The following is a 12,143-nucleotide window of genomic DNA, read 5'->3' as shown; positions in this document are numbered from 1 at the left end:
GCTAGATGTCACTCATTGCTTATGTATCTAAATGGTTTTAGATACATTGCCAACGTTACGAGAGCCTATTGGGTCACACACAAAGAACACATTGACTTGGAGATGGATTATGGGGTTAAGTTTAATCCGAATTATACACATTAAGTTAGACTCGAATGAATTCGGATTAGACTTATTGAGTAATGGGTTAGACTCATTGGTTTATTGGGTTAATGACTTATTGGGTTAATGGTTAATCCAATATTCTAAATCCAACCCATTAAGATTAATGAATATTAATAGAGATTAATATATCATTAATCAAAAGGAAGATCAAGAGACAAAAGTATTTTATATTCATTGGATGAATACAAAAGTCATTTGTAAAAGTAACATTTAGGTAAAGTAACCTTTTTGGTAAAATAACCTTTTTGGTGAAGTAACCTATTTGGTAAAGTAACCCTTTTGTGAAGTCACCTTATATAGATGAAGTGACCTTTTGGGTGAGTGTGCTCTTCTTGGTTTTGCTCTTCTTCCTTTTCTTCTCTTGGCCAAAAACAACCTTGTAGAGTTGCTAGCACAACGAAGGTTGTTTCTTCTCCAAGTTGTGAGTTTGTGAGATGGACGGAGAACATGTTAGTGTGGATATCGAGAGGCACGGACGTACTGATCATGCTGAGATCCGCATTTATAGAAACATTGCTGTCGGAATTGCGAAGGGCATGCAGCAAAGGTATAACTTTCTCATGTAGAAGAATTAGTACTTAGTATATGGTTTCCTTTCACATGGATCTTCTGGAAAGGAACTAGATATTTTCCGCTGCGCTTTCGCGTGTTTAGCGCCCTAGTTCCTAACATAATATATGCTTAACAGTAGTCCAATGTCCCTGTCTAGGGTTACTTTTGATATCTGCTAACCATGCCCACGGTAAAGCAGATATCCGATCTCAAGCATAACATACATTAGGCTTCCGATAGCCGAAGCATAAGGAACTGCCTTCATGTTCTCTATCTCTTTTGATGTCTTCGGAGACATCTCTTTAGAAAAAGTTACTCTACGTCTAAAAAGTAGAAAACCTTTCTTGGAGTATTGCATGCTAAAATGAGCTAGGATCGTATCAATATATGAAGCTTGGGATAATCATAATATTCTTTTCTTGCGATCCCTTATTACTTTGATCCCAAGAATATGTGTATTCTCCCAAGTCCTTCATATCGAATTGTTTGGACAACCATACCTTACTTCCGACAACACTTTGATATTATTTTCAACTACCAAATATGTCATCTACGTATAGTACAAGAAATACCACGACGTTTTCATCACACTTCTTGTATACACAAGACTCATCCGGACACTGAATAAATCCATAGGTCAGAATTACTTCATTAAACCGGATGTTCCAAGACTTTGAAGCTTTGCTTCAATCCATAAATAGACCGATTAAGCTTACATACTAGATGCTCTTTGCCCTTCGCAATGAACCCCTCTGGTTGCTTCATATGGATACTTTCTTCAAGACTTCCATTAAGGAAAGCTGTCTTGACATCCATTTGCCAAATCTTATAATTCATATGAGCAGTAATAGATAAAAGAATCCAGATAGACTTAAGCATGATTATCGATGAAAAAGTTTCCTTTTTCAACAAACCTTGCTTTGAAAGTTTCTACCTTCCCATCTATCCCTCTTTTCCTATTGTAGACCTATTTACACCCAATGACTTTTACACCATTTGGTGGTTCTACAAGCTCCCAGATTTTATTAGAATACGTAGATTCTATTTCAGTATTCATTGCTTTTTGCCAAGATGTTGCATCTTTATCTTGGAGCGCTTCGTCATATGTCCAGGGATCAGGTTCATGTTCACCAGGGATCAAGTCCAAAGACTCTCCCAAAACATGAATCTTTCAGGTTGCCTAACAACCCTCCCACTACGACGAGACACGTCTGTAATTGTGCATTATTTGTGACACGTGTTGTAGTTTCTTGCGGTATCTCATCATGTACTGTTGGTACTAGATTAGACATGTCCTTTATTATTTCCTTAAGAACAAATTTACTTATGGGCATGTGGTTCATCACATAGTCCTCTTCTAAAAATCGATCATTGGTGCTAACAATGACCTTCTGATTTTTATGACTATTAACCTCCTTTCGTTTCTCTAGGATAACCCATAAACAAGTGAACTCTTATTCCTAATTCCAACTTATCAGTGTCTCCCTTCAGCACATGTGTTGGACTACCCCAAATCCGAATACGCTTTAGACAAGGCTTACGCCCATTCTACAATTCTATGGGAGTAGAGGGTTCTAATTTAGAAGGTACTATGCTTACTTCCATTTCCAGAGTATATCCTCAAAATGATTTGATAATTCTTAATAACTCATCATCAATCTAATTATTTCCATAAGAGTCCTATACCTTCTTTTTGTCACACCATTCTGTTGGGGTGTATTAGGTGCAGTCAGTTGGGATTTAATCCCGACTTCTGATAAGTGTCTCCTAAACTCTTCTAAGAGGTACTCGCCACTACGATCTCACCACAGTGTCTTGATACTTTTACCTTGACGTTTCTCCCCATCAGCCATATACTCTTTGAACTTATCAAAGTACTTAGACTTGAGGCGCATCAAGTAAATGTACCCGTATCTCGAATAGTCGTCTATAAAAGAGACGAAATATTCGAAACCACCTCTTGCCTGGATAGTCATAGGTCCTCACAAATCAGAATGTACCAATTCCAACACGTCTTTGGCTCTATACCCCTTAGACTTAAAAAGCCTCTTGGTCATTTTTACTTCCAAGAAAGGCTCGCAGGTTGGAAAGTTTTCCACCATCAATGAACCCAAAAGTTCATCGGCTATTATCCTTTGAATCCTACTCAAGTTAATATGGCCTAGCCTTAGATGTCAAAGATATGATTAGTTCATTTCCGAAGGTTGCTTTCTCTTATTAGAGTTAGAAGAAGTGTTATTAATTTCCATTTATTGCATCGTAGAATTTATTGGATTTATATAAATTACCAACCAACGTACCAGAACAGATAACTTTCCTCTTTTTCTTGATAACGATTTTGTTATCAAAAGAGACAGAATATCAAGTTCTTTGAATAGTTTAGAGACTGAAATCTAGTTCTTTCTAAACTTAGTACGTAAAGATAATTTCTCAAAATCCATGTTTTATTCCTATTAGAGAATAAACATCTCCCACTGCAACAACTGCTATATTTGCAGTAGTGCCCATGTAGACGGTGATTTCTCCTACATATAGTTGTCGGGTTTCGTGGAACCCCTACAATGAATTGCAGACATGATCAGTGGTTCCTGTATCTACACACCAGGTACTGGTAGATAACACCATCAAACATGTTTCAACAACTAAAAAAAATACCTTTATTGTTCTCAGTTCTGAGAGGACAGTTCTCCTTAGTGTCCAAGTTTTATTTCCAATCATTATTGGGACTACTAAGTCTATTCTATAGTATAATAGCTAGGAGATTGACAAACTTTTGAAATCCTGAGAATCCCAAAAATATTTGGTCAAGACCAACACCTCAAAATCCCAGTGATTTATCCATTAATTTTATTGTCTTGTTAACCTAACTTTAAGACAAATAAAATTAATAGTTGGTCTTTCTTTGATCAAATATTTGATCAAAACTTTGAATTTAAAATAATATTGATTCCTCAAAATAATATCATTTAAATTAACCAATACCTCAAACACAGTGAATTTTGCATGTCACGATAGTGTGGACGTATACAAATTCTAACATTTGTAAAAGGGGGGGGGTTTACCCATTAATTATCTTGTCAATATCTCTTTATGACAAATAAAATTACCTTAAACACCGTGAATTTTGTATGCCACGATAGTGTGGACGTATACAAATCCAAACATTTGTAAGTGGAGTTTTACCCATTAATTTTATTATCTTGTCAACTTGACAAATAAAACTATCTCAAACACTATGAATTTTGTATGCCACGATAGTGTGGATGTATACAAAATCATACATTTGTAAGAGGGGGTTTTAATTTTTATTATCTTGTCAGCTTTCTTTATGACAATTTAATAGTTGGTTTTCCTTCGATCACACAAATAATAGTAGTGACTCTGAAGGGGAGGTATACCATTACTTGATACTTAGTCCATTAAATAAGATTATGCCCCTTCCGATAGGGAAGATCACACACTCCTAATCAATTTCCTATAACCATCCATAAAGGAAGTTTGATCTAGTGATCTGCAAACAAACTCATCCGATGGGGAGGGAGGCACTCAGAGCCAACACGCAAGTTTGTCGCATCACTTACAAACCGGTAATGGAGACCGTGGAATTTATCTACTAATCCCTCTCCCACTTAGTTATTTAAGGTGAGGAATTTTAACCTAGCAAGTACACATCACATGCACACACACATCACAGTAAATAAAAGCAATAAATATGAAAATTAATTTTCCAACTATTATGGCTTCTTCCATCACTGTCCTTCGCGTGCTGCCAACCCTAGGGTTCATGCCGTCGGGTCCATCAAGCTTCCTTTTCTGCTGCGTCTCTGGTCCTCCAATAGCACCACGCCTCGCAAGGATACGATCCGTGACAGAAATACAATTTTACGTATATCGATCCTATATTCCACAAGGGAATGTACATGAAGTCTAGATCAAACAAAAAAGTAAAATCCTAGGGCTAATGCAGCTCCTGCTGTATTTAATACATACAATCATGCACACACATAAAATGCCCTTGACATGCCCAAGGGTCCAATCACACACAATCACATTAAGCCATAATAGTTGGAGCCTGCAACCACAGAATTAGCATATCCTACTATTATCCTGCCTAAAATATTTATGACATGTGCATAATTAGACTGAAAACCAAACACATAGAGGCAAACCCTAGCTCTGATATCAATTGTTGGTTGGTCCTAGGAATATCGTACCAGTTCTCCTGTACACAAATTTTGTACAAGTCCTAAACCTTTCCTAACAACCTATTGTGTGTAACGACCACCCTTCTTACTACCACTACTACTACTCTCTAAGGATGACCGTTACTTATCTACTAACTCTACTTACTAATGTTGCATATGCTATTATTAGCAACACTTAAATTTATCACGGCCCCAGAGAAGTTCCTACAGAAAAATTTCGGCAGAGTCTCCCCTGTACCGGTGACAATAAACTGAGATACATAAATATATACTTCAGCCACAAGCGGCTGGAACATGTATCAAACACTCATGCAGTTTAATAAGTGTCAAACACTAAAATAACTACTTATTACACAGAGACTCATCACAACATGCAATCTATGACACGAATAAACTCAATAAAAACAAGGAATAAAAATACAATCTCAAATGACACAAACCATAAAGTACAACTCAACTATTTCTTATCCACTAAACAAGAAAACTCATAGCTTCCCAGATCTCTCCATAGTCCTGGCATCACACACATCCATCACGCATCCTCCTTGTCGCCTTCCTCTTTACACTTTAACTTTTCCTTTATCTGCAGTAGGAGGAAAATAAATCTATAAGCGAAACGCTTAGTAAGTACTAATCTATCTCACAAAAACTCAAAAGTGTATAAGATGCAAAAGATGCTGTAACTGAAATGCTAAAAAGAAAAGCTAAACATGCTCATCTAATAGCAAAGCACTAAAATAATCTGCATACTCATGATATACAAGAATAAATCTGCATACTCATAATATACAAGAATAAATCTACATGCTGAAAATAAAGCTAATCATGCTCAATAAACTCATAAGGAAAGCAAATGAAAACTAATACTGTATGCTTAGAATTATAAGAGCTAAACTTTGCTAGTTCTAAATATAGGTGATACTTGTTTCATTTACTTATAGCCTTATGCTTGAAATTAATATTTAACTTTCTTCTTCTCTTTCTTGGGCCCATGCTTAGTACCATCTTATGCGCGCTCTCTAATAGAGATTGAGGTAGCGAGCCTCCAGTCCTATGAGGGTAAAGACCTCGGTCTTACCAGGGCGAAGAACCTCGGAATTGGTCACCTGGATTGGTTTAACGACAACCTCGGAAGTCGGGTACTAGCCTCTTACTTTAAATTACTTGTTATCTTTTCTAATTAGACCTTGGTCTTTTCTCTACTTATAGCTTCTCATAATCCTCAAAAGGTTTAATGGATCACATAAACACTTCTACCAAAATTCATGGCTATTCCTACTCATCTAATAGCAAGTAAAATACAAACTGCATGCTTAAATAACAATGGTTATTCATGTTCAGAAACATGGAAATTCAAGGCTAAAATACTAAACTTAAAACTAATCATGTGCATGGAATTAGCAAGGAAGAACTAAGCTACAATGCAAAATTCTGCATACAAAGAGATCTAACTACACTAAAATTCTGCACTAAAATTCTGCTCATGATATTCTAATAGCAAAGGAAACTAGAAAATATCCCCGTGTATATCTAGTGGTAAGGGAAACTGATCATGCTCAACTCATGGCAATTAAAAACTGCACGTGCTCAATAATAGCAAATGAACACTAGAAAATCTGCATATATGACTAATAAAAATCTGCACATATGACTAATAAAAATATGCACTTAAGCTCAATAAAATGCTTAAACAATTCTACAACTACAGTGCATAAATAAAGTCTAATAGCAAAACAAGGAAGACTGCTCATATTCGTAACAATGAAAGCTACTGGTGCTCAACTAATAGCAATAATAGCTGTACATGTCCAATTAATTGCATACGAACTAAAATCTGCAAAGCTAACATAAAATGAACCACTTAAACACATGTTGTTCATGTCATTCTAATGGTAAAGAAAACTGGTCATGCTTATTAGTTCAGCAAAAGAATAAATCTACACTTCTACTACGAGCTGTTCATGCCCAGTTACTAGCAACTAACAAAAGAAATTCTGGTTGCATACTAAGAAAACTGTTCGTGCCCCTTTCATGGCATAAACTTGTACTGTACAGCAGCTCCAAAGCGGGCTGTTCTAAGCTTTAAATGAAGCTGTTCATACTAATATAGAAACTACTCTAAACAATAACATAGTTAGGGACATACACAGTTTTTATTGTGGCTAGAACATGATAGCATAGCAAGAACAAATCTGAACCTTACCAGCTACATTAATCCAAAATAATGCAAGGCTACATAAACTAAACTAAATCTGCAATACTTCTCCCAAGACATAGGTTGTTCATGCCACTACAATACAAACTGAAACCAAACATCCTCCTATTCAGTACCATGGTAAGCAAGCAGAAGAAACCAAAATGTTACCCATAACCATCCATTTCAGTGACCACAAAACCAATCCTTCTCTTCCTTTGTTTAAGGTTCACGGCAGCAAGCACAAAAAGCACCAAAACTTCATTGTTTTAAGCCTTAAGCACCAATGATCACTGCTAAACAATGGAAAAGGGGACACAAACTCACAGCTACCTCTAGATTAAAACTGAATAGCACTACATGGCACAGAACAACCTCACGGCAGCAAGGAAAGAAAATCTCGGAGCTATCCTACTGCAGGTGAGTAGTACTTACCTATTCTTGGAGTTCTTGGACTTACAACCGAAGGAAAGCTTCTAGGGTTCAGAGTGTTAGCTAGAGCCCTAGAGCCAATCATTTGATGATTGTATTTTTGGACTTGTTGTATCATATTCTATATAAATAAAGGCATTTGGTTTTTGGTTATTATACTTGCTTGTATTGGTGCCAAATAAACTAAGTATAATAACGTCCTTGAGTAGAAGGTTCTTACCTATATCAATCGATTGGTTGAATCGATAGTGAGATGATATAGGGAATACTACTCTTAATCATTCCTAGTCGAGTATTAACATTCAGGGACAATGTTAATGCAATAAGACTAGAATGTAGGTCAACTCGATGACTTGATCTCACAAGTCATGGATATAGAGATATCAAGTTGACACATGGGTATGCATTAGAGAATGTATACTGAATGACCCGCCATGAGAAAGTATCATGGATCGTTATATGAGTGTCATATACTTTCTCATGTGGCTATTAGTATGACTACTAGTCCTTAGACCTGAAGTCACCATGGTTCCCTACATAAGGAGTTATGTACTTTGGTTTCGTCAAACGTCACCCGTAAATGGGTAGACTATAAAGGCGATTACTGGGTATGTAACAAATTATGCGAAGGGATGTGAGTGATGTAGATGAGATCAATCCCTCCTATATGACGGGAGAGACATCGGTATTCTTGATAGAGTGAGACCACGAAGTGCATGGCCATGCCCAAATGAGTCAATATAAGATATTGAGCTCATTTGATTTAGTGAGTCTACTTGGAGTTCAAGATTTAGATTGATCAGAGGATGACATGGTCTATGTCTCACATTGATCAATCTAGATGTCTAGGATAGAAGGACACTTGTCATATTTTGTGAGGAGTCACAATTAGTAGTCACAAAGGTGATGTTGGATCTCAACATTCTTGTAACATTGGGTAGTAATGATGTGTTGCTAGATACCGCTCATTACTTATGCTCCTAAATGGGTTTAGGGGCATTGCCAACGTTACAAGAACCTATAGGGTCACACACTAAGGACAATTAGATGGAGATTAGGTTCATATGATGAACCAAGAGGATTAGATTCATTTGATGAATCAAATTATATTAAGAGTAATCCTAATTGGGCTATTTGAGTTAGACTCAAGTTGATTCATGTGTTTAATGAGTCTAATTTGGATTATGACTCATTGAATCAATTTAATTAAATGAATTAGATTCATTATATTAAATTGGCTTGAATTAAATGGTTGGATTAGATCAACCATGAGAGAGATTAAGTCAAGTTTGACTTGACTTGAGAGGAAGATGAAGAGTGAAGTTTGACTTGACTTTATGCCACCTCATTGGTGAGTTGGCATTGAGTGGGCCAATGATGATGCTCCACATCATCATGGTTGCTTAAGTGGGATGCCACCTCATGGGAGTTACCAAGAGTTGTGACTCTTGGCATTCCATGGGAGTTACACACCCTCTTAATGTGGCCAGCCACATGAATGGGTTGATGAGTTTTCATTTTGTGAATTAATCTCATTCATTCCATCATCTTCTTCCTTGCTCCAAATTTGCTCTCCCTCTCCTCTCTTGGCCGAACCATCCAAAGGTGATAGCACACCTTTTGTGTGGTTTTTCTCCACCTACTTGTTTGTGTGGATACATATAGAGAGTTGTCTACGTTGACAACTTCGAGATCCGGCACTATTTGGACGAGCGGGAATGCGAAGGGCTTCGCTTCAAAGGTATAACCTTTTCTTTTATAGATCTAAGTGTAGATCTAGGTAGAAACTTGTATTCATATGTTTTCCAAACCTTTTATTTGCACGGATCCATTGGCTAGGGGCTTTCGGGGTTTTCGCGACGCGAAAAAGCGGTTTTCGCGGTCCGAAAAACCCAACACGGAGAAACTTTGAATCTCGGCGGCTTCTTTGTGTTTCCGAGCTCTCCTCGTCGAGGTGGTCACGCACGGGTGAAGACCGGCCAGAAAAACCTTTCGCCGGCGCCGGAGATAAAGCTAGGGCTTCGTCGTCTTCGTTTTCGCCCAAACAGCAAAGTCGCGCCGTCGGGAGAGAAAAGGAGAGGGGAAAAGTTAGGTCACGGGATAAAACCTAGGTTCTCTTCTTATAACTAGGGTTTTCATTAAACCAACTACTACTTATATACAATTCGTTCTTTTCTTAATTAACATAACCCGCTTGCACACTTGGTCAACCATGATTTGACTGAGTCAAAGGTCGTGGTTTCGAATCCTCAACCGAGCGTTTTATTCCCCTTTTATTTTAAATGTTCCTAACTACTGCTTAAATGTATTTCGTTCCATAATCATTCACAAAACGTTTGCAGAATAGTTGGCTGGCTGGATTCGGTTAAGGCTTGGTTTAGGTCCGAGGTCCATGGTTCGAATCTCGACTTGAACATTTTTTTTTGTCAAAACTTCTTTCGTTTAGTAAAAATACCAAACGACCTCCAAAAATTGCATAAAAATACTCTACAACTTCCTAAAAATCTCTAGAATATTTTAAAAGCATTTCTAAATATTTTTGAGGACATTTAGAACTCAAAATAGGAAAAATTGGGTCGTTACATTGTGTTCTTTAGAAATTAAATTCGGAATCGCAAATGGAACTTAACATTATTGATTCCAAATTTAACTTATCTGTTCTTAGAGGTTTAGACTTGGATCGCAAATGATACTTAATATTATAGATCCAAATCCACATATGTTACAAATTTAATTAAATATTTATTTCAGAAATAGGCTCCCAGGTCAAACATGGCAAGACACTTGGCCTTCTTGGGTAAGGGAACATCCACCACTGCCTCGACAAAGCCTCTTAATGAAATTCAATATTTAATTTCATTATATAACTCTAGGTTTAACCAAAAAGAACAATCGAATCACAAGATCAAAAAAAAAATAAAAGAAACACAAATTTGAAACAAATCCGAACATCTAGAATCTCTAGCCTCTTGTGTTTGGAATTCATACAAAGAAAAACTAGTATGATGCGGAAAATAATTACTAGTTATACCTTTCTTTGTATGCAACAACCTCTTGATCTTCTACCGTATTCCTCTTCTTATCTTGGACGTCGTGTGGGCGACGATCTTCCAAGATGAGAACCACCCAAGCCCTTCTTCTTCCTTCTTCCAAGTTTTGGCCAAGCAAATTTCTCCAAGAGATAGCAAGTCTCGGCCACCACCACCACCAAGCTCCAAGGGATGCTAGAAACAAAACCTCCTTTTCCTCCTTCTTCTCCTAGCAAGATCTGGCCACCTTCCAAGCTTCAAGAGATGACGAAGTTCGGCCAAGGAGAAGAAAGAAAAAGGAAAAGGGAGAATAAGAGGGTCGGCCACACCATGGAAGATAGGAGAGGAATAGAAGAGAGTTCTCCTTGTGAAGGCACCCCCTCCCTCTCTTTTATAATCCTTGGTCTTGGCAAATAAGGAAAGTTTTAATAAAAACTTTTTTATTTTCTTTGCCATGAAAAGGAAAATTTAATTGATAAAAAACAATTTCTTTTTCTTTTATTAAAGTGGTCGGCCACCTCTAATTCTCCAAGCAAGGAAAGTTTTAATCACAAGAATTAAAACTTCCTAATTTGTTTCCAGAAATTTTTAAAATAAAAATTTCTCTATTAATTTTTTCCTTTATGGTTTGTTATAAAAGGAAATTTTATAAATTAAAATCTTTCTATTAAAATATGTGGATGATTTCCAAAAAGGAAAGTTATCTTTAAAATTAAAATCTTCCTCTCAATCTACAAATAAGGAAAGATATCAAATCTTTTCTTAATCTTTTGTAGAAACTATAATAGGAAAATTATAATTTTAAAACTCACTTTTAAAATCATGAACATGGTTTCATAAAAGGAAAGTTTTAAAAAAATTTAAACTCTTTCTTTCAATCTACAAATAAGGAAAGATATCAAATCTTTTCTTAATCTATTGTAGAAACTATAAAAGGAAATATTTAATTTTAAAACTCTCTTTTAAAATCATGAGGATGGTTTCATAAAAGGAAAGTTTTATCAAAAATTAAAATCTTCCTTTTAACTACAAATAAGGAAAGATATCAAACCTTTCACTTAATCTTTTGTAGAAAGCTATAAAAGGAAAGATTTAAATTTTAAACTCTCTTTTGAAACCATGGTATCCACATAAGAAAGATTTAAAAAATAAAATCCTTTTTAACTTAATGTGGCCGACCACACCAAGCTTGGATTCAAGCTAGGGTCGGCCACACAACTTGGCTCATCCTATTTGCTTGGTCGACCACCTTAGGATGGGAATAAAGGTGGGTATAATACTTATTGATAAGAGGCTACGATAGGGACCGAGAGGAGGAATTGGTTTTGGTCTCCCGATGAAATTAAGCTTCCCGTGTTCGCCTCGAACACCCAACTTAATTTCATCAATAATAATTCATTCCACTAAAGAATTATTATTGAACTACCGCACCAATCTCAAATTATATTTTTGGGCTCCTTCTTATCATGAGTGTGTTAATCTCCCTGTGTTTAAGATGTCGGATGTCCACTAATTAATTGAGTTACTGACAACTCACTTTAATCAATATCTTAGTCCAAGAGTAGT

The sequence above is a fragment of the Zingiber officinale genome, chromosome 1B, assembly GCF_018446385.1.
Source record: "Zingiber officinale cultivar Zhangliang chromosome 1B, Zo_v1.1, whole genome shotgun sequence".
NCBI lineage: Eukaryota > Viridiplantae > Streptophyta > Magnoliopsida > Zingiberales > Zingiberaceae > Zingiber > Zingiber officinale.
The sequence above is the reverse complement of the archived record's forward strand: the minus strand, read 5'-3'. Positions refer to the sequence as shown.